Source organism: Mandrillus leucophaeus, unplaced genomic scaffold (assembly GCF_000951045.1).
Source record: "Mandrillus leucophaeus isolate KB7577 unplaced genomic scaffold, Mleu.le_1.0 Scaffold983, whole genome shotgun sequence".
Taxonomy (NCBI): Eukaryota; Metazoa; Chordata; class Mammalia; order Primates; family Cercopithecidae; genus Mandrillus; species Mandrillus leucophaeus.
The window spans coordinates 859296-886096 of NW_012110730.1; positions in this window are offsets into that span (position 1 = coordinate 859296).

The following is a 26801-nucleotide window of genomic DNA, read 5'->3' on the forward strand; positions in this document are numbered from 1 at the left end:
TGTTCATTGCTCATATATAGAAAAGTAACTGACTTCTACATATTAGCCTGGTACCCTGCAACCTTGTTATAAACACTGACTAGTTCCAGTTATTTGTTTTTGTCAATTATTTTGGATTTTGTACATAGATGATCATCTGTGAACATAGATAATTTTATTTTTCCCCATTCTATATACCTTTTGTTTCCTTTTTTTAAATTACATTAGCTAGAATTTTTACAATATTGATTTTACCCACCCATGAGCATGGGATGTGATTTGATTTGTTTGTGTCATCTATGATTTCTTTCAGCAGTGTTTTGAAGGTTTTCTTGCAGAGGTTTTTCACCTCTTTGTTTACTCATATTGCTAAGTATTTAATTTTTTTGGAGGTATTATAAAAGGGGTTGAGTTCTTAATTTAATTCTCAGCTTGGTCACTGTTAGTGTATAGCAGACCTACTGATTTGTGTACATTAATTTTGTATACTGAAACTTTGTTGAATTCATTTATCAGTTCTAGGAGCTTTCAGGAGGAATCTTTAGGGTTTCCTAGGTACACCATCATATCATCAGCAAACAGCAACAGTGTGACTTCATCTTTGCCAATTCGGATGCCCTTTATTTCTTTCTATTTTCTGATTGCTCTGGCTAGGACTTCCAGTACTATGTTGAATAGAAGTGGTGGAAGAGGTCATCCTTGTCTTGTTCCAGTTCTCAGGGGGAATGCTTTCAACTTTTCCCTGTTCAGTATAATGTAGGTTGTCAGTTTGTCATAGATGGCTTTTATTACATTAAGATATGTCCCTTCTATGCTGATTTTGTTGAGGGTTTCAATCATACAGGGATTCTGGATTTTGTCAAATGCTTTTTCTGTGTCTATTGAGATGATCATGTGATTTTTGTTTTTAAATCTGTTTATGTGGTGTATCACATTTATTTACTTGCATATGTTAAACCATCCCTGCATCCCTGGTGTGAAACCCACTTGATCGTGATGAATTATCTTTCTGTTATGCTGTTGGATTTGGTTAGCTAGTATTTTGTTAAGGACTTTTCTATCTATGTTCATCAGTGATAATAGTCTGTAATTTCCTTTTTTTATTGTTATCCTCTTTACCGCTTTTGGTATTAGGGTGATACTGACTTAGAATGATCCAGGAAGGATTCCCTGTTTATCTTGTGGAATAGTGTCAATAGGATTGGTACCAGTTCTTCTTTGAATGTCTGATGGAATTCAGGTGTGAATCAGTCTGTTCCTGAACTATTTTTTGTTGGCAATTATTTTATGACCATTTCAGTCTCGCTGCTTGTTATTGGTCTGTTCAGAGTTTCTATTTCTTCCTGGTTTAATCTAGGAGGTTTGTATATTTCCAAGAATTTATTCACCTCCTCTAGGTTTTCTAGTTTATGTGAATAAAGATGTTCACAGTAGCCTTGAGTGATCTTTTGTATTTCTGTGATATAAGTTGTAATAGCTCCTGTTTTGTTTCTAATTGAGCTTATTTGTATCTTCTCTCTTTTCTTGGTTAATCTTGCTAATGATCTATCAATTTTATTTATCTTTTCAAAGAACCAGCTTTTTTGTTTCATTTAATTTTTGTATTTTGTTTTTTTTGTTTCAATTTCCTTTAGTTCTGCTCTGATATTTGTTATTTCATTTTTTACTGCTGAGTTTGGGTTTGGTTTGTTCTTGTTTCTCTAGTTCCTTGAGGTGTGACCTTAGATTTCTATCTGTGCTCTTTCAGACTTTTTGGTGTAGGCACTTAGGGCTATGAACTTTCCTATTAGCACTGCCTATGCTGTATCCCAGAGGTTTTTATAGGTTGTGTCAAAGTTATCATTCAGTTCAAGGAATTTTTAAATTTCCATCTTGATTTAATTTTTGATCCAATTCTCATTCTGGAGCAGGTTATTTAATTTCTCTATATTTGCATTGTTTTGAGGGTTCCTTTTGGAGTTGATTTCCAGTTTTATTCCACTGTGATCTGAGATAATACTTGATATAACTTCAGTTTTCTTAAATTTATTTTGTGGCCTATCATATGGTCTATTTTGAAGAATGTTCCATGTGTTGATAAAAAGAATGTATATTCTGCAGTCATTGGGTAGAATGTTCTGTAATATCTGTTAAGTCCATTTATTCCAGCGTGTAGTTTATATTCTTTTTTTTTTGTTGACTTTCTGTCTTGATGACCTGTCTAGTGCTGTCAGTGGAATATTAAAGTCCCCCACTATTATTATGTTGCCATCTTTGTCATTTCTTAGGTCTAGTTGTAATTGTTTTACAAATTTGAGAGCTCCAGTGTTAGGTGCGTATATATTTAGAATTGTGATATTTTCCTGTTGGGCAAGTCCTTTTTATCGTTTTATAATGTCCATCATTGTCCTTTTTAACTGCTGTTGCTTTAAAGTCTGTGTGGTCTAATATAAGAATAGCAGTTCCTGCTTGCTTTTGATGTCCATTTGCATAGTATATCTTTTTCCATCCCTTTACCTTAAGTTTATGAGTCCTTATGTGTTAGGTGAGTTTCTTGAAGACAGCAGATACTTGGTTGGTGAATTCTTATCCATTCTACCATTCTTTGTCTTTTAAGTGGAGCATTTAGGCCATTTACAGTCAATGTTTGTATTGAGATGTGAGGTACTATTTTATTCATTGTGCTATTTGTTGCCTTAATACCTTGTTGTTGTTGTTTTTCATTGTGTTTTTATTTTATAGGTCCTGTGTTATTTATACTTTAAGGAGGTTCAAAATTTTGGTGAATTTGGAGGATTTGTTTCAATATTTAGAGCTCCTTTTAGCAGTTCTTGTAGTGCTGGCTTGGTAGTAGCAAATGCTCTCATCCTTTGTATGTCTGAAAAAGACTGTATCTTTTCTTCATTTATGAAGGTTAGTTTCCTTCATTTATGAAGCAAAAATTCTTGGCTGATAATTATTTTGTTTAAGGAGGTTAAAGAAAGGGCCTCGGTCCCTTGTAGCTTTTAGGCCAGGAAATCTGCTGTTAAACTGAGAAGTTTTCCTTTATAAGTTACCTGATGCTTTTTACCTCACAGCTCTTAAGATCCTTTTCTTCAAATTGACTTTAGATAACCTGATGACTATGTGCTTAGGTGATGATCTTTTTCTGATACATTTCTCAGGTTTTCTTTGAGCTTCCTATATTTGTATGTACATTTTTTAGCAAGGTAGGGGAAGTTTTACTCGATTATTCCTTCAAATATGTTTTCCAAACTTTTAGATTTTTTTTTTTTTCCTTTGGGAACACCAGTTATTCTTAGGTTTGGTCATTTAACATGATCCCAAGCTTCTTGGAGGCTTTGTCATTTTTTAAAATTCTTGTTTCTTTGTCTTTGTTGGATTGAGTTAATTCAAAAGCCTTGTCTTCTAGCTCTGAAGTTCTTTCTTCTACTTGTTCTATTCTATTGCTGAGAGTTTCCAGTGTATTTTGCATTTCTCTGTGTCCTTCATTTTCAGAAGTTGTGATTGTTTTTTATTTATGCTATCTATTTCATTGAAGGTTTTTCTCTTCACATCTTGTATTTTTTTTTTTTTATTTATTTCATTAATTTGGACTTTACCTTTCTTTGGTGCCTCCTTGATTAGCTTAATAATTGACCTTCTGAATTCTTTTTCTGGCAATTCAGAGATTTCTTCTTGGTTTCAATCCATTCCTCATGAGCTAGTGTGATCTTTTGGGGGTGCTAAAGAACCATGTTTTGTCATATCACCAGAATTGTTTATCTATTTTTTTCTCATTTGTGTAGACTATTTTTGAGAGAAGATCTCGAGATCAAACACTGCTGTTCAGATTCTTTTGTTCCATGGTGTACTGCCTCGATGTGGCACTCTCCCTCTTCTCCTAGGGATATGACTTCCTCAGAGCCAAACTGCAGTGATTGTTATTTCTCTTCTGGATCTAGCCACTCAGAGGAGCTAGCAGGTTCCCAACTTGTACTGGGGAGTGTCTGCACAGAGTCCTGTGATGTGAACTGTATTCAGGTCTCTCAGTTGTGGATACCAGCATCTGCTTTGGTGGAGAGGTGGCAGGAAAGCAAAGTGGACTTTGTGAGGGCCCTTGGTTTTAGTTTTTTTATTGAACTAGTGTTGTGTTGGCTGGCCTCTAGCCAGGAGGTGGTGCTTTCAAGAGAACATCAACTATGGTAGTTTAGGGAGGATCAGGCAATGGGCGTGGCCATAGAGCTCCCAGGAGATTATGTCATTTGTCTTAGGCTACTAAGGTGGGCAGAGAAAGATCATCCAGTGGGGATCGGGTTAGGCATGTCTGAGCTCAGACTCTCCTTGGGTGGGGCTTCCTGCAGCTGAGTTTTTCAGCTGTCTCTGAGAGCCTGCAACAGCAATCTGCTTCCTTCATATAGTCTCCGGATTCTCTCAGCTTTCCTGGTATGTTCTTATGGTAGTTCTTGGAGCAAAATTTTATGATGTGAGTCTCCACGTGCTGCTCTGTCTGTGCAAGTGGGAGCTGCAAGTTAATTCTGCTTCTTATCTGCCATTTCTCTCCAGATTATCTGATAACTCTCTTTACTCTGAAGTCTTCTGTTTCAGAAATTAATAAAGCTACTTCTGTTTTCTTTTGGTTAGTGTTACCATTGTATATCTTTCTCCCCCTCTTTACTTTTTATCTATCTATTGATCTGTGTATATCTTAAATTTAAAATTGGTTTCTTGAAGACAACACACCGTTGGGTCTTACTTTTTGACTTACTCTGGCAATCTCTATCTTATGGCTGGTATATTTAGACCATTAATATTTAAAGTGGTTATTTATATATTTTGACTAATACCTACCATATTTGTTAATGCTTTCTATTTATCACTCTTGTTCTTTATTTCTGTCTTTGTCTTCCAATTTTTTTCTGGCTTTTGTGGTTTTAATTGAACATTTTATATGATTCCGTTTCCTCTCTTTTCTTAGCATATTGATTATACATTTTTAAATCTTTTTTAGGGGTGCCTTAGAGTTTGCAAAACTGTATTTACAACCAATCCAAGTTCATTTTCAAATAACACTATACCTCTTAATTTGTGGTAAAGGTACCTTATAATAACAAAATATTCCTAATTCTTTCACCTTACCCCATGTATTATTGCTGTCATTCATTTTACTTATATGTAAGGATATATACACACACACACACACACACACGCATACACATGTGTATACATAATCACATACATTATTGCCATTATTATCTTGAATAAACTTATGCATTAACTCAATTGAGAATTAAAAATAAGTGTGTTTTTTTACCTTCACTTATTCATTCTTTGATGCTCTTTCTTTTGTAGATATGAGTTTCTGGCTTATGTGATTTTCTTCTTGTCTGAAGACATTATTTTAATGTTTCTTGCAAGATAGGTCTACAACACCAACATTCTCAATTTTGTTTGTCTTTATTTCTCCTTCATTTATAAGGAATGACTTTGCAGGATGGACAATTCTGGGTTGATAGAGTTTTTATTTCCCTCAACACTTTAAATATTTCACTTAACTTTTTTCTTGCTTGCATGGTTTCTGAGGAAAAGTCAAAGTCATTCTTAATATTTTTTCCTCTATAGGTAAAGTGTTTTTATCCTCTGCCATTTTTGAAGATTTTTACTTTATATTTCATTTTCTGAAATTTGAATATGACAATACATAGGCTGTTTTGGCATTTATCCTGACATTTATTGGTATTGTCTGAAATTTCTGCATCTGCAGTTTGATGACTGAAATGAATTTGGGAAAGTTCTCAGTCATCATTATTTCAAATATTGCTTCTGTTCTCTTTTTCTTCCCTGGAATTCCCATTTTTGTATTTACACCTTTTGTAGTTATCCCACTGTTCTTGGATGTTCTGCTTTGTTTTTATTTTCTTATGTTCTCAGGGATTCCTTCCTTTGTCATGTCCAGTCTACTGAGGAGCCTATCAAAGGTGTGTTTTCATTTCTGTTACAGTGTTTCTGATGTCTAGCATTTCTTTTGATTCTTTTTTAGAATTTCTATCTCTCTGTTCTTTCATGTTGTTTACTTTTTACATTGAAGCTTTTGGCATGTTAATCATAATTTTTCATAAACTCCTAGTCTCGTAATTCCAAAATTTCTGCTATATGTAACTAGTTCTGATGTTTGTTTAGTCTCTTCCAACTGCGTTTTTTAACTTTTATCATATCTTGTAATTTTTTTTTCTTGAAAAGTGGACACAATGTACTGGGTAAAAGGAACTGTTGAAAATAATCCTTTAGTAGTGTGACAGGTGCGGAGCAGGGAAAACATTTTATAGTTGTATGGTTAGTCTCAGTCTTTTGGTGAGTCCGGGCTTTTGAACTGTGAGCTTCACTAGTACTTTTCAGGTTTATTCCCCACTTAGGTGGCACGGGATGGTTAGTAGGGGCTGGAGTTAGGTATTTCCCTTCCCCTAGTTCATTTTGGTTCTGATAAAGCCCCAGAAGACTAGGTACTAGTTGAATAGTTTCTCCTGAGGGCAGGCCTTCTTAAGAAAATCAGAATGCTCTGATGTGTTATAGCATGGCTCCTTTTCTTTTCTCCCTGTCAGTAATACTAGGGAATATTTTTCTAGTATTCACTGTGAAAACCTGATACAGTTCCCAGAAGTAAAAAAAAAGTTTGGAGACCACCCATGACTGAGTATTCCTGGAGTTTTTAACTCTCAGAGTTGTCTACACTGAGCTTCCAGCGATTTTTCAATTATAATTTAGGTTTGCCTATCCTAGGAATGGTCCCTGTAGCAGTTTCCACTTAGGTAGGTTGTACTTCTCTGTATCAGCTTGTTTTTCTCTCTAATTTCTGCAGCAGTGATTTTCCTTGTGACCTCACTTTTGTGATGGAGCTAAGAAGAGTTGTTGATTTTTCAGCTTCCGTATCTTTGTACTTGTTTTTTGGATGCAGTGGTGACTTGTAATATCCTTATATACTAGACTGGAAACTGGAAGTCTGATTTCTATTTTTAAAATAAAGATTTATCTGCTTTTCACATTGTTTTGTGAGAAAGAGGAACTGAATCCAAAGGTGTAAATAGATGTTTGAGTCGTTATACTGTTGCCACCTTGCCTTCAAGAAACGCTATATCAATTACTTACCTATATTGCACAGCATACTACATCTTCACTAAACAGAGTTCTTGTTTAAAGAAATACAGTTAAGTTGATATGTAAAAACAAGTTTCTGATTTTAAAAATTTTCCTTATTAGTAGCATGATTAATGTTTCTTCTTAGATTTTATTACAAATTAACTATGTTTAGCTCATTTCCATTTAATCTTAATATTTCCTTTTAGTTTTTTATTGTTTAAAGTTTTGTCAAGTCAAATATCACTGTCTTCCTGTTTTCATTTCTTACGTTATTTTTGATTTGGAAAGCACTTCAATCTACAGATTTGTCAACATAATATTTAAATTTTTTTTTGTTTGAGACAGAATTTCACTCTTGTTGCCTAGGCAGGGGTACAATAGCGCTCATTGCAATCCTCGCTTCCTGGGCTCAAGTGATTCTCCTGCCTCAGCCTCCTGAGTAGCTGGGATTACAGACACCTGCCACCATACCTGAGAATATTTTTGTATTTTTAGTTGAGTTGTTGTTTCACCATGTTGGCCAGGCTGGTCTTGAACTCCTGAGCTCAGGTGATCTGCCCACCTTGGCCTCCAAAGCACTGGGATTGCACATGTGAGCCACCATGCCTGGCCTTTTAAAAATTATTATGCTTGATTTTTCTTGCATTTTAGTCTATTCCATTTGGAATTTATTCTGGCCCTTACTGTATGATAAGAGACAAACTCCTGAATCTCAATAGATTTATATATTAAAAGTTTATTTCCTGGTCATGTTACATGCCCATCATGGAATGGCAAGAGGGTCCACACAGTTGTCCAGGAACCCATGTTGATGGTGCATCATCTGTAGGATATGGTGTTCCAGATCTCTATGACTTGAGAAGGAGAGATAGAGGAAGTACACTATAAATTAACTGCCTTGGTGAGGAAATACGCATTATTTCCCTAAGAGCCCACTGGCTAACCAGGCTGAGAAATGTAGGGGAACAAATGGAAAATTTGGAAAGCTGTAATTTTCTCTGTTACAGAACTCATCTCTTCACTTCTTGCAACTGGTTGATAGTATAATGATTAAAATAAATATTTATAAAAATACAACTGAAGATTGTGCTACTTTCTCATTAGAATCTTTTAGTGGTTTCTCATTATAGTTGGAATACAATCTAAGTCCTGAAATCATGGCCTATAGGGGATTTCTATGTTTGGTCCCCTAGTCTTTCCAACATTATTCAAGGCCATTGGACCCTATCTTTCTCTACACCACTTACACTGCTCCCCCTGGGCCTCAAGCACGCTAAGTTCTTTCCAATCTTAAGGATTTCATTTCTGCTGTTTCCTCTCCTCTTCTCCTACCTCCTCCTTCAACTCCATTTATATTCTTGAGGTCTGAAGCATATAATCTGCAGTACAGCTTAGCATACATTTACTTCTGGAGGAAGAGGCAAAACAGAAAGTTGACAGGTATAGACTCTTTAGCTCAGACTCTGGTCTACTTTTTATGATTTTTCTGCAGAGTCACAGGAAGACATAAATCTTAATAATTTGCCAGGGAAAACTTGCTGGCAGAAAGTAGACATTAACTGCAGTTTTGAAAGATATATTTGCAGAAAGTAAACTATGTCAGATAGTGTTTTGAAGAAACTTGAATAAAAGAGATTTTATTTAGTTTTTGTGTGTTTATCATGGCAATGAATACTATTTCAATAATTTGTAGGCATTTGCCATTAATACTGTGGTGGTTGTATATCTATATCTATATCTATATGTTGATTTCTAAGCATTTCTGTTGCATTAAAAGAATGTTTGCCATTAAGTAGTCTAATTTCTAGTCAACTGTATTTCTGTATTTTTTTGACTTCCAGCAATGTATTCATGACATCTTCATTCATTTATTCATTCAATTACTCATTAATTAAACACACATTTATTGAGATCTTGACATGACAGGTGATGTTAAAATTCCAAAGAAGAATAGCATTGGATCTGTTTATAGAATTCAGTTTGGTGAGAAAAAGATTTTTGTGAGATTTTTGAAGAGACTCCTACATTTTGGTGGCAGACATTGTGGTGTTCAGTATGAAAACAAGGAAAGAATGTTAATCAGGCTTCACTAAAGAGATAAATTCTGAAAATTTTTCTCAAGGGAGAAGTGCAAGTCTGGCATAGTTAGTAGTATGAACCAGGGGAGAAGGATATAGAAATAATATGCATGTATGAAGAACTGAGAATGGTTTAATGTGACTGTAGTGTAAATTGTACATGGGAAGGAGAATGGCAAAGAATGAAGCAAGAACATGCAGTGGGGCCTGTTATGGTCTGGCTCTGTGTCCTCACCCAATCTCATCTTGAATTGTAATCCAAGTTGTAATCTCCATGTGTTGAGGGAAGGACCTCATGGGGTGGGGGGTGATTGGATCATGGGGGCAGTTTTCTTGATGCTGTTCTCATAATAGTAAGTGAGTTCTCATGAGATCTGATGATTTTATAAGGAGCTTTTTCTGCACTTCTCTCTCTTGCTGCCTTGTGAGGGAGGACGTGTTTGCTTCCCTTCCTGCCATGACTAGGTTTCCTGAGGTCTCCCCAGCCATACAGAACTGTGAGACAATTAAACCTCTTTTCTTATAAATTACCCAGTCTTGAGTAATTCTTTATAGCAATGTGAAGGTGGACTAATACTGTAAATTGGTACTGAGGTAGTGAAGTGTGGCTATAAGAATAACTGAGGGCTGGGCGGGGTGGCTCACACCTGTAATCCCAGCACTTTGGGAGGCCGAGGTGGGTGGATCATAAGATCAAGAGATTGAGACCATCCTGGCCAACATGGTGAAACCCTGTCTCTACTAAAAATACAAAAATTATCCGGGCATGGTGGCAGGCACCTGTAATCCCAGTTACTGGGGAGGCTGAGGCAGGAGAATTGCTTGAACCCAGAAGGCAGAGGTTGCAGTGGGCTGAGATCGCACCACTATACTCCAGCCTGGTGTCAGAGTGAGACTCCATCTCAATAAGTAAATAAATAAATAAATAAATAATACCCAAAAATGTGGAAGTGACTTTGGAACTGAGTAATGAGGCGAGTTTGGAACAGGTTGGAGGGCTCAGAAGAAGACAGGAAGATGTGGAAACTTTGAAAGTTTCCAGAGACTTGTTAAATGGTTTTGACTAAAATGCTGATAGTGATATGGAAAATGAAGTACAGGTTGAGGTGGTCTTGAGTGGAGATGAGGAACTTATTGGGAACTAGAGCAAAGGTGACTCTTGCTATTCTTTAGGAAAGAAACTAGCAGCATTTTGTTCCTGCCCTGGAGAGCTGTGGAGCTTTGAACTTCAGAGAGATGATCTGAAATTGGGGCTTTTATTTACAAGATAAGCAGGGCATAAAAGTTAGGAAAATTTGCAGCCAGACAATGTCGTAGAAAAGAGAAACCCCATTTTCTGGGGAGAAATTCAAGCCAGCTGCAGAAATTTGCATAAGTAATGGAGATCAAATGTTCATCACCAAGACAATGGGGAAAATGTCTCCAGGCATGTCAGAGACCTTCATGGAAACCCCTCCTATCACAGGCCCAGAGGCCTAGGAGGAAAAAATTGTTTCCTGGACTGGGTTCAGAGACTTGCTGCTTTGGGCTATCTTGGGACGTGCTGCTCTGCCTCCCAGCTGTGGCTAAAAGGGGCCAATGTACAGCTCAGGCTGTTGCTTCAGAAGGTGCAAGCCCCAAACCTTGGTGGCTTACACATGGTGCTGGACCTATGTGTGCCCAGAAGTGAAGAATTGAGGTTTGGGAGCCTCCACCTAGATTTCAGAGGATGTATTGAAACAACTAGATGCCCAGGCAGACGTTTTCTGCAAGGGTGGAGCCCTCATGGAGAAGTTCTGCTAGGGTGGTGTGGAAGGGAAATGTGGGATTGGAGCTCCCACATAGATTCCCAACTAGGGCATTGCCTAGTGGATCTGTGAGAAGAGGGCCGCTATTCTCCAGACCCCAGAATGGTATATATACTGACAGCTCATGCCATGCACTTGGAAAAGTCACAGACTCAATCCCAGACTGTGAAAGCAGCCAGGAGGGGGGCTGTACCCTGCAAAGCAACAGGGGCAGAGCTGCACTAGATCATGGGAGCCCACCTCTTGCATCAGTGTGTCCCCGATGTGAGACATGGAGTCAAAGGAGATTATGTTGGAGGTTTAAGATTGAATGACTGCCCTGCTGGATTTTGGATTTGCATGGGTCCTGTAGTCCCTTTGTTTTGGCCAATTTCTCCCATTTGGAATGGGAGCATTTATCCAATACCTGTACCCCCATTGTATCTAAGAAGTAACTAATTTGCTTTTAATTAAGCTTCTAGGCAGAAGGTCCTTGCCTTGTCTCAGATGAGACTTTGGACTTGGACTTTAAGTTAATGCTGAATGAGTTAAGACTTTAGGGGACTGTTGTGAAGACATGATTGTGTTTTGAAATGTGAGAAAGATGAGATTTGGGAGGGGTCAGGGGTGGAATGATATGTTCTGGCTCTGTTTTCCCATCCAGATCTCATCTTAAATTGTATTTCAATTTGTAATCCCCATGTCTTGGGGGGACCTCATGGCAGGTGATTGGATCATGGAGGTGGTTTCCCCCATGCAATTCTCATGATAGTGAGTGAGCTCTCATGAGATCTGATGGTTTTATAAGGGTCTTGCTCTGCACTTTTCTTCCTTGACACCTTGTGAAGAAGGACATGTTTGCTTCCCTTTCTGCCATGATTGTGGGTTTCCTGAGGCCTCCCCAGCCATGCAGAACTGTGCATCCATTAAACCTCTTTTTAAATAAATTACCCAGTCTTGGGTATTTTCTTACAGCAGTGTGTAAATGGACTAATACAGGGCCAGATTGCAAAGCAGTCTCTTAAATGCTGATCTACTGCATTTGCATTTTCTCATGGACTTGACAAAATGTCAGTGGCAGTGGCCAAATTAAACCTGTGATTAGAGACATAATTCTGAAATTACCTTGTTTACTTTTTCAGGGGGTGAATGTATACAATCTTTTGTTGTCACCTAAAAATATTCATCTTCCCCTTTTTATGGAAAAGGAAGCTAAATGACAGTAAAACAGCCAAAGCATAAAATCATGGCAATTAACCCCTCTGAACAAACAAAGCACAATAACTGGAATGATTTCTCTTCATCGAATTATTGTTTTATGTCATTAAGGCATATTTTTTATCTTCTACCATAAAACTTATGGTGTCTTCTTAGATAATAGGTATTTATAAAATCTTTTCCATATAACACTAAATGATCTAAAAATCTAGTAGATCTTTTAAAATATTCCTTATGACATTGACTGATTATATGCTTACCATAAAGATTTTAAATTTGCGAAGATTCAGGGCTTTTTTCTGACAGAGGAGAAATAGATGTAACCACTTATGGGTTTACAACATAATGCATCTGTCAATAATAAAAAAGCTAAAGCAGACAGGCTTTGGCAAAGACCTGTTAAGCTTCATCACTCCCTCTTCACACGTCTCCATTCAGAGCATTTATAGATAAACTTGGGAGATTCACAGTCACTCCTATCATTCAGTTTGTATATTTATGTGTCTAAAGGAGAGTGAAACTACTTCATGAGTTAAAATTGTCTTTCCATAAGAGTCAGAAGTTGTACAGCTGTTATGTCAGCAGCAGTCTATTGCTTTTTCTGTGTAAGTGATCTAAGTAGAATCAAGGGGAAACAAATTGTATTGGTACTTGGAAGCAATGTCAATCATTTTTAGAGAATGGGAAACATTAGAATTGGTTTTGCTTTTTAGAAAAGGTCACTCTCATTAAAATATTTAGAGTTTATTTATTTTAAAGTAACATTTTATTTCTGTGAAAGAGCATTTCTCAATTGAGTGCTTGGAAAATACGCTGCAAATCATTCTCAGGGCCAAAGATAAAGTGATGAAAGAGAAAAGTCTATTGCTTTCTAAATTATCCAGGATTATTTTTCTGGTGCTGGAATAACTGGCTAGCTATATGCAGAATAATGAAATTGGAACCCTACCTTTCATCATATGCAAAATTAACACAAAATGGATTATATATTTAAATATAAGACTTCAAACTATGAAAATCCTAGAAGAAAACCTAGGAAATACCCTTCCCAACATTGGCCTGGGAAATAATCTATGGCTAAGTTCTCAAAAACAATTGCAACAGAAACAAAAATTTGCAAGTGAGACCTAATTAAAATAAAAAGCTTCTGCACACCAAAAGAAACTATCAACAGAGTAAAGAGATAACCTATAGGATGGGAGAAAATATTCACAAACTACGCATCCAACAAAGGTCTAATATCCAGAATCTATAAGAAACTTAAATCAACAAGCAAAAAACAAATAACCCCGTTAAAAATGAACAAAGAACATGAACAGACACTTCTCAAAAGATAACATAAACAGCCAAGAAACATATCAGAATGCTCATGGTCACTGATCATCAGAAAAATACCAATCAAAACCACAAGGAGATACAATCTCAAATCAGTCAGAATGACTATTTTGAAAAGTCAAAAAGTAACAGATGCTGGTGAGACTGTAGAGAAAAGGGAACACTTATACACTGCTGGTGGGAGTGTAAATTAGTTCAGCCACTGTGGAAAACAGTTTAGACATTTCTCAAAGAACATAGAACAGAGCTGCCATTCAACCCAGCAATCCCAGTACTAGGTATGTACTGAAAGGAAAATAAATTATTCTGTCAAAAAGACACATGTACTCACATATTTATCACCATGCTTATTCATAATAGCAAAGACATGGAATCAACCTAGCTGCCCATCAACAGTAGATTGGATAAAGAAAATGTGGTACATATATACCATGGAATAATATACAGCTATAGAAAAGAATAAAATCTTGTTCTTTGCAGCTATATGGGTGAAACTGGAGGTTTTCATAAATCTATTTGCCATTTGAGAAATTTCTATTCAGATCTTTTGCCCATTTAAAAATCAGATTATTACATTTTTTTCTATTAAGTTCTTTGAACTCCTTATGTACTCTGGTTATGTATTAGTCTGTTCTCATGCTGCTATAAAGAAATACCCAAGAGTGTGTAATTTATAAAAGAATGAATTTTAATTGTCTCACAGTTCTGCATTGCCAAGGAGGCCTCAGGAAACTTACATTCATGGTGGAAGGCAAAGGAGAAGCAGGCATCTGCTTCACAGGGTGGCAGGATGGAGTGAGTACAAGCAGAGGAAATGCTAGATGCTTATAAAACCATTGGATCTCATGAGATCTCAAACAACTTGAAACAGAGTGACCATTCAACCCAGTGATCCCATTACTAGGTATGTATCAAAAAAATAGATCATTCGATCAAAAAGACACATTCACTTGCATGTTCATCAGCACACTATTTTCAATAGGAAAGACACGGAATCAACCTAGGTGTCTATTGGTGGTGGATTGGATAAAGAAAATATGGTACATCTACACCATGGAATACTATGCAGCCATACAAAAGAATCTTGTCATTTGGACAACATCAAAGAAGCTGGAGGCCATTATCCTAAGTGAATTAACACAAGAACAGGAAACCAAATACCATATTTTCTCACTTATAAGTGGGAGCTAAACAATGAGCACACATGGAAACAAAGACAGGAACAATAGACACTGGGGACTACTAGAGCAAGGAGGCACAGAAGGGGAAAAGGGCTGAAAAATTACCTACTGTGTAATATGCTCACTTCCTAAGTGATGAAATCACACACACTCCATTCCTTAGCATCATGCAATATGCCTACATAACAAACCTGTGTATGTACCCCCTTAATCTAAAATAAAAGTTGAAATTACAATATTTTTATGCCTGAATGTAGAGGTGGAGCAAAATAGTCAAGTAGAAGCCTCCAGCAATCATGCCCCCTGCAGGAACACTAAATTGAGCAACTATTCAACACTTTATAAGAACCAAAATTAAGTGTGTGATCACAGTACCTGACTTTAATATTATATTAAGGAAAGAGGTACAGAAGACAGTAAGACAGTCTTAAATTGCCTACATCACCCATCTCCCTTCCCCCAGCAGTGGCCATATGACATGGAGAGAATTCATGTGATTGGGGGAGGAAGAGTGTTGTGATTGTGGGACTTTGCATTGGAACTCACTGTTGTCCTGTCACAGCAAAGAGCATCACAGGACAGAACTCAGCCAGCACCCAAAAAGGGAACATTTCTACTAGACCTAGCCAGAGGTAAATTGTTCATTCAGTGAATGAAACCTGAGTTCTGGAAAGTCCTGTTACCACAGGCTTTAGCTCTGGGGTTCTAAACAAAATTGAAAGACAATGTAAGCCACAGGAATTGCAATTCCTGGGCAATTCCTGGGAAAGTCCTGGTGCTGTGCTGGGCTCAGAGCCAGTGAACTTGGAGTGCACACAACCTAGTGAGATACCAGCTGCAGAGGCCAAGGGAGTGTTTGCATCACTGCTCCCCTAAACCCAAGTAGTCTACCTCACAGCTCTGGAAGAGACTTCTTCCCTCTGCTTCAGGAGAAGAGAGAGTAAAGAGGACTTTTTGTTGGGATTTAGACACCAGTTCAGCCACAGTAGAACAGGGCATCAAGCAGAGTCTAGAGGCCCCCATTTCAGGCCCTACTTTTTGGAAGACATTTCTGAACATGCCTTGGGCCAGAAGGTAACCCAGTGCCTTGAAGGGAAGGAATTAGTCCTGGCAGGATCCATTACCTGCTAACTAAAGAGCTTTTGGGCCCTGAATAATCTGCAGGGGTAGCCAAGCAGTACTTGCTGTGGGCCATGGACAAGACTCAGAGCCATTGTGATTTCAGGTGTGACCCAGCATGTTCTAAGCTGTAGTGGCTAAGGGAAGAGACTCCTTCTGCTTGAGGAAAGAGAGGGAAGACTAAAGGGGACTTTGTCCTGCAACTTAGGTATCAACTCAGCCACAGTGGGGTGGAGCAGTAAGTGGGCTTGTGGCGTCTCTGATTTCAGGCCTTGGTTCCTGTGTGGCATTTCTAGACTTGCCCTGCCTGGGCCAGAGGGAAGCCCACTGCCCTGAAGGGAGAGACTCACACCTGACAGAATTCACTCCAGCTGACTGAAGAGCCTTTGGGCCTTTGGCCCTTGAGTGAACATTGACAGTAGCCAGGTAGTACTTGCCACAGGTCCGGGATGGTGGTGGTCATGGAAAGAAACTCCTCTGCTTGAGGAAAGTGGGGAAGAGTGGGAAGGACTTTGTCATGTGACTTTGGTGCCAGCTCAGTTGCAGTAGAATACAGCACCAGGTAAATTCTTAATGTTTCTGACTCCAGGACCTGGCTCACAGACAGCATTTCTGACCTATCTGGGATCAGGGGGAAACTCACCACCCTGAAGGGAAGGGAAGGAGACAAGGTTGAATGGATGCACTACATTCTGATTGTAGAGTTCTTGGGCCTTGAGTGAACATAGGTAGTAGCCAGCCATTTGTCACTGTGGGGCTTGGGTGAGACCCAGTGCTATGTTGGCTTCAGGTCTAACCCCAGAACAGTCCTAGTGGTGCTGGCCACAGGGGTGCTTATATCACCCCTCTGACAGCTTCAGACAGCTCAGCACAGAGAGATAGACTCTTGTTTGTTTGGGGGAAAATGAGAGAATAAGAGTCTCTGACTGATAATCCAGGGAATTTTCCCAGATCTTACCCAAGACCACCAAGGCAGTACCATCTATGAGTGTGCAAGAGCCAGGACATTATTGGGCTTAGGGTGCCCCCTAATGCATATATGGCTCCAGTGACCAAAGACTTAAATCATAATACCCAAGTCTCTTGAAACATTTGGAAAGTCTTCCCAAGAAGGACGGGTACAATGAAGCCTGGACTATAAAGACTACAATACATATGTAACTTCAACACCCAGACACTCACAGACATCCACAAGCATCAAGACCATCCAGGAAAATATGACCTTACCAAATGAACTAAATAAGGCACCAGGGACCAATCTTGAAGTGACAGAGATATGTGACCTTTCAGACAGAGAATTTAAAATAGTTGTTTTGAGGACACTCAATGAAATTAAAGAATATGCAGAGAAGGAATTTAGAATTCTATGAGAGAAATTTAATAAAACTATTGAAATAATTAGAAAGAATCAAGCAGAAATTTTGCAGGTGAAAAATGCAATTGACATACTGAAGAATGCACCAAAGTCTCTTAAAAGCAGAATTGATCAAGCAGAAGGAAGAATTGGTGAACTTGAAGACAGGCTATTTGAAAATACACAGAGTAACAAAACAAATATCAATTTTAAAAGTTTAAACATGCCTTCAAGATCTATAGAATAGCCTCAAAAGGGCAGATCTAAGTGTTATTGGCCTTAAGGAGGAGGTAGAGAGAGATAGGGGCAGAAAATTTATTCAAATAGATAACAACAGAGAACTTCCCAAACCTCAAAAAAGATATCACTATTCAAGTACAAAAAGATTTTAGAACACCAAGCACATTTAACCCAAATAAGACTGCCTTAACATATTTAATAATTAAACACTCCAAGGTGAAAAATAAAGGAACCAGGTGGCTCATGCCTGTAATAGAAGCAACTTGGGAGGCTAAGGTGAGATGATTGCTTGAGCTCAGGAGTTTGAGAAAAGCCTGGGCAACATAGTGAGATCCTGTCTGTAAAAAATTTAGCTAGGCATAGTGGTTCATGCCTGTGCCCCATCTACTCAGGAGTATGAAGTAGGAGGATCACTTGAACCCAGGTGTCAGTGAGGTATGATTGCATTACTGCAATCCAGCTGGGGTGACAGAGCAAGACTCTGTGTCTGAAAGAAAGAGGGAGGGAAGGAGGAAGGGAAGAAGGGAAGGAAGGAAGAGAGGGAGGGAGGGGAAAAGGAAGGAAGAAAAGAAGAAAGGAAAGAAGGAAGAAAGGAAGGAAGGAAGGATGGAATCCTAAAAGCAACACTAAAAGCAATCCTAAAAGCAGTCAGATAAAAGTAACAACATTAAAAGGATCTCCAAGATATTTGGCAGCAGATTTCTTAGTAGATATCTTATAGGCTAGGAGAGTGGCATGACATATTTAAGTGCTGAAGGCAAAAAACACTCTTATCCCAGAATGGCATATCCAGCAACAATATCCTTCAAATATGAAAGAGAACTAAAGACTTTCTCAGACAAATAAAAGCTGAGGGATTTCATCAACACCAGACCAGTCCTACAAGAAATACTAAAGGCAGTTCTTCAGTCTGAAAGCAAAGGATGTCAATGAGAAATTAAAAACATCTGAAGATATAAAACTCACTGCCAATAGTACACACAAAAACACAGAATATTATAACACCATGATTTTGTTGTGTGAACTACTCATACATTGAGTAGAAAAACTAAAAGATAAACACAACTCTTCAAGACATAGACGATGTAAGATACAAATAGAAACAACAAAAAGTTAAAAGGCAGAATAATGAAGTTAATGTCTAGAGTTTTTGTTAGCTTTCTCTTTGCTTGTTAGTTTGTTCAAGCAATTGATGTTATTTTTAGTTTAAAATAGTGGGTTATAAGTTATTATTTGCAAGCCTCATGGTAACCTCAAATAAAAAAGAGATCAGATACACAAAAAGTAAAAAGCGAGAAATTAAAACACACCACCAGAGCAAATACTTTTTATTAAAAGAAAAACAGGAAGGAAAAGAAGAAAGAGAAGACCAAAAAGAGAAAAATCCAGAAAACATAAAATGGCAGGAGTAAGTTCTTATTAATAATAACATTGAATGTAAATAGACTAAATTCTCCAATTGAGACACAGAGTGGCTGAACGAATAAGAAAAGAATACCAAATGATCTATTGCCTGCAGCTAACACACCTATAAATACACACATATACTGAATATAAAGAATGGAAAATGAGAGTGCATGTAAATTGAAACCAAAAAGAGCAGGAGTAGCTACGCTTATATCAGACAAAATAGATTTAAAGAGAAACATATTTAAGTGCTTTATGTTATAAAAAGAAAGACATTATATAAGGATAAATCAATTTAGCAAGAGGATATAACAATATTAAATATATATGCACCCAACACAGGAGCACCCAGATATACAAAGTAAATATTATTAGAGCTAAAGAGAGAGATAGACCTCAGTACAATAAAAGTTGGAGACTTCAACACCCTACTTTCAGCATTGAACAGATCTCCAGACAGAAAATCAGCCAAGAAACACTGAACTTAATCTGCACTATATACCAAACAGATCTAACATGCACTTGCAGAACATTTCATCTAATGGCTGCAGAATACATGTTCTTCTTCTTGTTATATGGACTTTCTCAAGGATAAACCATGTGCTAGGCCACAAAACAAGTATTAAAAATTCAAAAAAAAATTAAATTTTATCAAATATTTTCTCTGACTGCAAAGTTATAAAACTATCAATGAACAACCAGTGGAATTTTGAAAACGGTACAGACAAATGGAAATTAAACAATATGCTCCTGAATGACCAGTGGGTCAGTGAAGAAATTAAGAAAATTTTAAAAATTCTTGAAAAAAATGGAAATACAAAATACCTATGACGTACAGTGAAAGCAGTAGTAAGAAGAAAGTTTACAGCAATAAGCATGTATATCAAAAATGTTGAAAAACTTAAACAACCTAGTGATGCATCTTAACCCATTTCCCATTTAGGAAAAAAAGTGCAGCTTGTTGCCAGTGCTCATTTAATTGTACATAAATGTGCTCTTTGGGGCTGAAGCAAATCTGACTGATTTTCAATGTGAAAATAAAATATACAAGCTTATTCTTGGAGTTACTTCTCAACAGAACTTGTCTCTAATTGTAACGTAACAGAAAGGTGTATGATGTTACATTAGGATTACAGATAACAGTAGTCTCAGTACAAATGGGAAATGAGTTAAAAACTAGAAAAGCAAGAGCAAACCAAAACCAAATTTAGAAGAAGAGAAGCAAAAAAGATGATAGCATAAATACATAAAATTAAAACAAAAATTCAAAAATCAACAAAGCAAAAATTTTGTGTTTTGAAAACCAACAAAATTAGCAAATGCTTAGCTAAATTAAGAAAAAAGAGAAGACGAAAATAAAATCACAGATGGAAAAGAAAACATTACTATTGATACTGAAGACATTAAAAAATAAGGTTACTATGAACAACTATATGCCAGTAAATTGAAAAGCCTAGAATAAATAGATTAATTCCTAGACACATATAACCCAGCAAAATTTAAACATGAAGAAATGTAAAACCTCAACATACTAATAACAAGATTGGAGCCATAATAAAAAGTCTCTCAGTGAAGGAAAGTCCAGGACCAAATGGCTTCATTGGAGAATTTTGCTGAGCACTTAAAAAAAACTAATAACAATCATCCTCAAACTATTCCAAAAAATAGAGAAGGAAATACTTCCAACTAATTCTATGAGGTCAGTATTACCCTGATACCAAAACCAGAAAAAGTCAAATCAAAAGAAGCAAATTACAGGCCAATAATTTCAACTGATGCTGGAAATGCATTTGATAACATTCAATATCCCTTCATGATAAAATCCTTCAAAAACTGGCTGTAGAAGAAACATACCTCAACACAATAAAAGAGATACAACAAATTCACAGCTAGTATCACACTGAATGGGGAAAAACTGAAAGCCTTTCCTCTAAGATCTAGAACAAGACAAGGATGCCCTCTTTTTCACATTTATTCAGTGTAGTACTGGAAAGAAATACACAGCATTCCAATTGGAAAGGAAGAACTCAGATAATCTTTGTTTGAAAATGATACAATCGTTATATTTGGGAAAACCTAAAGACTATTAGACCTTATTAAAAAATTCAGTAAAATGACAGGATAGAAAATCAACACACAAAAATCTGTAGCGTTTCTATGTCAACACTGAACAATATGAAAAACTAATAAAATAATCCCATTTACAATAGCTACAAATAATATAATATGCCTAGGAATAAATTTAACCAAAGAAGTGAAAGATGTCCACAATGAAAACTATAAAACACTGATGAAAGAAATTGAAGAGGACATAAAAATGTAAAGATAGTCCATGTTTTTGAATTAGAAGAATCAGTATTATTAAAATGTCCATACTACCCCAAGCAATCTACAGATTCAATGCAATCCCTATCAAAATACCAATGACATTGTTCACAGAAATAGAAAAAGCAATCCTGAAATGTATATGGAACCACAAAAGACCTAGAATAGTTGAAGATCTCCTGAGTAAAAAGAACAAAACTGAAGGAATTACATTAACACTGACTTGGTTACTACAGAACTATAGTAACCAAAGCAGCATGGCATTGGCATGAAAACAGACACATAGACCAATGCAACATAATAGAGAGCCCAGAAACAAGTCTACACATCTACAGTGAACCCATTTTTGAAAAAAAGGTGCCAAAAATATCCATTAGGGAAAGAAAAGTCTCTCTAATAAATGGTGCTGGGAAAACTGGATATCATATGCAGAAGAATGAAACTAGATTTCTCACAATATACAAACATCAAATCAAAATAGATTAAATACTTACATCTAATATCTCAAACTATGAAACTTTTAAAAGAAAACTATGGGGAACTCTGTAGAACATTGGTCTGGGAAAAAATTTATTGAGTAAATACCCTGTAAGCACAGGCAACCAAAGAAAACATAGACAAATGGGATCACATCAAATTAAAGAGCTTCTGCACAGCAAATGAAACAATTAACAACGTGAAGATGTTGGGTGCCGTGGCTCACACCTGTAATCCCAGCACTTTGGGAGGCTGAGCGGGCGGATCACCAGGTCAGGAGATCGAGACCATCCTGGCTAACAGGGTGAAAACCCGTCTCTACTAAAAAATACAAAAAATTAGCCAGACATGGTGGCGGGCACCGGTAGTCCCAGCAACTAGGGAGGCTGAGGCAGGAGAATGGCGTGAACCTGAGAGGCGGAGCTTGCAGTGAACCAAGATCGCACCACTGCACTGCAGCCTGGGCAGCAAGCGAGACTCTGTCTCAAAACACAAAACAAAACAAAACAAAAACATGAATAACCCACAAAATGGAAGAGAATATTTGCAAACTATCCATCTGACAAGGGATTAATAAGGATTTGGCTCTGTGTGCCCACCCAAATCTCACCTTGAATTGTAATCTCCATAATCCCCACACATCAAGGGAGGGACCAGGTGGAGGTAATTGAATCATGGGGGTGGTTTCCTCCATGTTATTCTCTTGATAATCAGTGAGTCTCATGAGATCTGATGTTTTTCTAAGCACCTGCCATTTCCTTTGCTTGCACTCACTCCATCCTGCTGCCCTGTGAAGAAAGTGCTTGCTTTTCCTTTGTCTCTTACCATGGTTGTAAGTTTCCTGAGGCCTTCCCAGCAATGCAGAACTGTGAGTCAATTAAACTTCTTTCATTTATAAATTACCCAGTTTCAGGTATTTCTTCATAGCAGTGTGAGAACGGACTAATACATAACCAGATCATATAAGCAGCTAAAACAACTTAATAGAAAAAAAAATGGAATAATCTGATTTTAAAGTTGACAAAAGATCTGAATAGGCATTTCTCAAAAGAACACACACAAATGGCAAACAAATATGAAAATCTTCAGTTCCTTCCATGTAGCTGCAAAAGACAAGATTTTATTCTTTTCTATGGCTGCATAGTATTTCGTGGTGTATATGTACCACATTTTCTTTATCCAATCTACTGCTGATGGGCACCTAGGTTGATTCCATGTCTTTGCTGTTATGAATAAGCATGGTGATAAATATGTGAGTGCATGTGTCTTTTTGATAAAATGATTTATTTTCATTTGAGTACATACCTAGTACTGGGATTGCTGGGTTGAATGGTAGCTCTGCTTTATGTTTGAGAAATGTCTAAACTGCTTTTTTTTTTTTTTTTTTTTTTTTTTTTTTTTTTTTTTTACCAACAGTGTGTAAGTGTTTTCTTTTTTTCTACAGCCTCACTGGCATCTATTGCTTTTTGCCTTTTTAATAGTAGCTACTCTCACTGATGCGAGGTGGTATCCCATTATGGTTTGATTAGTATTCTGATGATTAGTGATTATGAGCATTGTTTTCCATGTTCCTTGGCTGCTTTTTTGTTATCTTTCAAGAAGCATCTGTTCACATCCTTTGCCCATTTTTAGTGGGGTACTTATTTTTTCTTTGTTGATTTAAGTTTCTTATAGATGTTGGATATTAGACCTTTGTTGGGTACATAGTTTGTGAGTATTTTCTCGTATTATATATATATAGGTTGTCTGTTTACTCTGTTTATAGTTTCTTTTGGTATGCAGAAGCTCTTTGGTTTAATTATGTTCCACTTGTCAATTTTTGTTTTTGTTGCAATTGCTTTTGAGGATTTTGTCAAGGATTCTTCACTAAGCCTCATCTTGATGAGGATATTTCCTAGGCTCTCTTCTAGGGTTTTTATAGTTCGAGGTCTTACATTCTAACTTATAAATGAGAAAAAGTGGTATTTGGTTTTCTGTTCATGTGTTGATTTGCTTATATGAAAAAGTGAGGTCTTAAATTTAAATCTGTAATCCATTTTGAATTAATTTTTGTATATGGTAAAATGCAGGGGACCAGTTTCATTCTTCTGCATATGGATAGCCAGTTATCCCAGCACATTTATCAAATAGGAAGGCCTTTCTTCATTGCTTGTTTTTGTCAGCCTTGTTGAATATCAGATGGTTGTAGGTGTGCAACATTATTTTTCAGTTTTCTTTTCTGTTCCATTGATCTATGTGTCTGCTTTTATACCAGTATCATGCTAGTTTGATTACTCTAGCCTTGTAGCATAGCTTGAAGTTGAATAATGTGATATCTCTGTTTTTTTTTGGTTCAATATAACTTTTATAATAACTTTTTCTAATTCTATGAAAAATGACATTTGTAATTTGATGGAAATAGCATTGAATCTGTAAATAGTTGTGAGCAGTATGGTCATTTTAATGACATTGATTCTTCCAATCCACCAGCATGGAATGTTTTTCCATTTATTTGTATCGTATCTGATTCCTTTCAGCCATGTTTTGTAGTTCTCCTTGTAGTGATATTTCACCTCTTTGGTTAGCTGTATTCCTAGGTATTTCATTTTATTTGTGGCTTTTGTAAATGGGATTGTTAAATCGAAATAATAAAAATGATATTACAACTGATCCCATAAAAATACAAAAGATCCTCAGAGACTAATATGAACAGCTCTATGTAAACAAATTAGAAAATCTACAGAAAATGGGTAAATTCTTGGAAACACAGAATCTTCCAAGATTGAATCAGGAAGAGATTGAAATATTGAATAGTCCAATACTGAGTTTTGAAATTGAATCAGTAATTTAGAAAACCTACCAACCAAAAAAAAAAAAAAAACCAGCCCTGGATCATGTGGATTTACAGCCAAATTCTACCAACTGTGCAAAGAACTGCTATTTTTTGAAACTCTTCCAAAAAATAGAGGAGGAGAGCTTCCTCCCTAACCTGTTCTATGAGGCCAGCAACAGCCTGATACCAGAATCTGACAAAGATACAAGACAATAGGAAAACTTCAGGCCAATATTCCCGATGAATATAGACACAAAAACCCTTGACAAAATACTGCCAAACCACATTCAGTAGCATATAAAAAGTTAATTCATAACAACAAAATAGGCATTATTTCTGGGATGCAAGGTTGGTTTAACATATAGAAATCAACACATGTGATTCACCACATAAACAGAATTAAAATTAAGAACAATGTGATCATCTCAATGGATGCAGAAAAAGATTTCAATAAAATCCAACATCCTTTCATGACAAATACCCTCAGGAGACTAGGCATTGAAGGAACATACCTCAAAATAAGAAGAATCATCTATGACAAACTCACAGCTAACATGACACTGAATGGACAAAAGATAGAACCATTCCTCTTGAGAACTAGAACAAGATAAGGATGACCACTCTTAGCACTGCTATTCAATATAGTACTGGAAATCCTAGCCAGGGCAATTAGACAAGAAAAAGAGATAAAAAGCATTGAGATAGGAAATAAAGAAGTCAAACTATCTCTATTCAAATAGCATTTCACTGATGGTATGATTCTATACTGAGAAAATCCTAAAAATTCCACAAAAAGACTCCTAGAATTGCTGAACAACTTTAGTAAAATTTCAGGATACAAAATCAATGTACTAAAATCAGTACATTTCTATACAGAAATCAGTACGTTTCTATAACCAATAACACAAATAACAAGCTGAGAGTCAAATCAAGACAGAATCTTTTAACTTTTAACCTGTTTGTTCTAATCTTATACTTTGGAACTTGGAATAGGTATGGTTGGATCAGTGCTTCTCAAACTTTAGCATGCTCGAGAACTTGTTACAATGCAGATTCATGGGGTCCATCCCCAAACATTCTGATCAATAGGTCTGAAGTTCGGCCAGATAATTTTCATTTGTAACAAGCTTCCAGGTGATGCTGCTGCTGCTAACGTTGCTGCTATTGGTCTGCAGATTACTTTTGAGTAGTTTTGAGTTAGATTACTCAAGATTCCTCCCCTGTTCCTTTGGGCACAATACCTGATTTTTCCTTGGATTACTAACTTGTCTTCTACTGGAGGTGGGTGGTTGGAGCTGCCAACCAAACATTTTCACTATCTACGACTCCAGTGGTAGGCAAATGACACAAGGTAGATCAAATGGAAGCTTGTTATCAAGAATTTGAAACAAAGGGAGGAAAAAAATAGTAGCTACATAATCCTGTTAAACACAGCTATGACCTAGGTTCCTGGACCTACCGTGTTTCCCATTGTTTTGGAGCCTAATAGTCAGTTTTCCTTTCATTCTTTGAATTACTTCATACCCTTCCAATGAGAGATGGGTTTTCTTCCACTTCAGTTTTTCCTTCTCTTTTTTCTCCTCCTTTTATTACTCATCTTTTTTATTAACCAATTGGTTTCTACTTTTTACCACCAAAAACCTGAATGGATACATAACCACAAAGAATATACCTGCTCTCTTGACCTAACATACATATCGAAAGACAACTTTGACTCACTTCTTCTCCAGATCAAATGCTCCTAGTTCTTTCATTGTTCTTTTTTTTAGGGCACTTTATAAAAAGTCTTCACATTACTGTGTCCTCTTTTGGTGATGTACTGGTTTTCTCTATTCCAGTTAAAGTGTGGTGGACAGAAGGAAATTCAATACTTCACCAATTCAGTATAGCATGATCCAGATTGCAGAGAAGAAGGAGGTTTAAGAACCTTGTTATGGGTAGACAGCCACCTAAAGCAGAAGGAGATTGGAAAAAACAATACGAGAAAGGGAAAATAGACAGTTATATAATAGTCTATTGGATTAGTGTCAACAATGAATATAGGCAATCTAGGTCTCAAAGTGGATCTTTTCTTTTTTTTTCTTTTGAGTTCAGCATTTTCTTTATTGTGAAAACTTTAGTGTAATGCAATTTTATTTTATTTTTTATTATACTTTAAGTTCTAGGGTACATGTGCACAACATGCAGGTTTGTTAACATACGTATACCTGTGCCATGTTGGTGTGCTGCACCCATTAACTTGTCATTTACATTAGGTATATCTCCTAATGCATTCATCTTTTCTACTAAACGATTATTTAGATGTGATTTATCTTTTGTGTTATATAGACCAGATATTAGGTTGGTACAAAAGTAAGTGCAGTTTTTGCCATTACTTTCAATGGTACATCAGGCATCTCATATATCTGCTGATAAGCA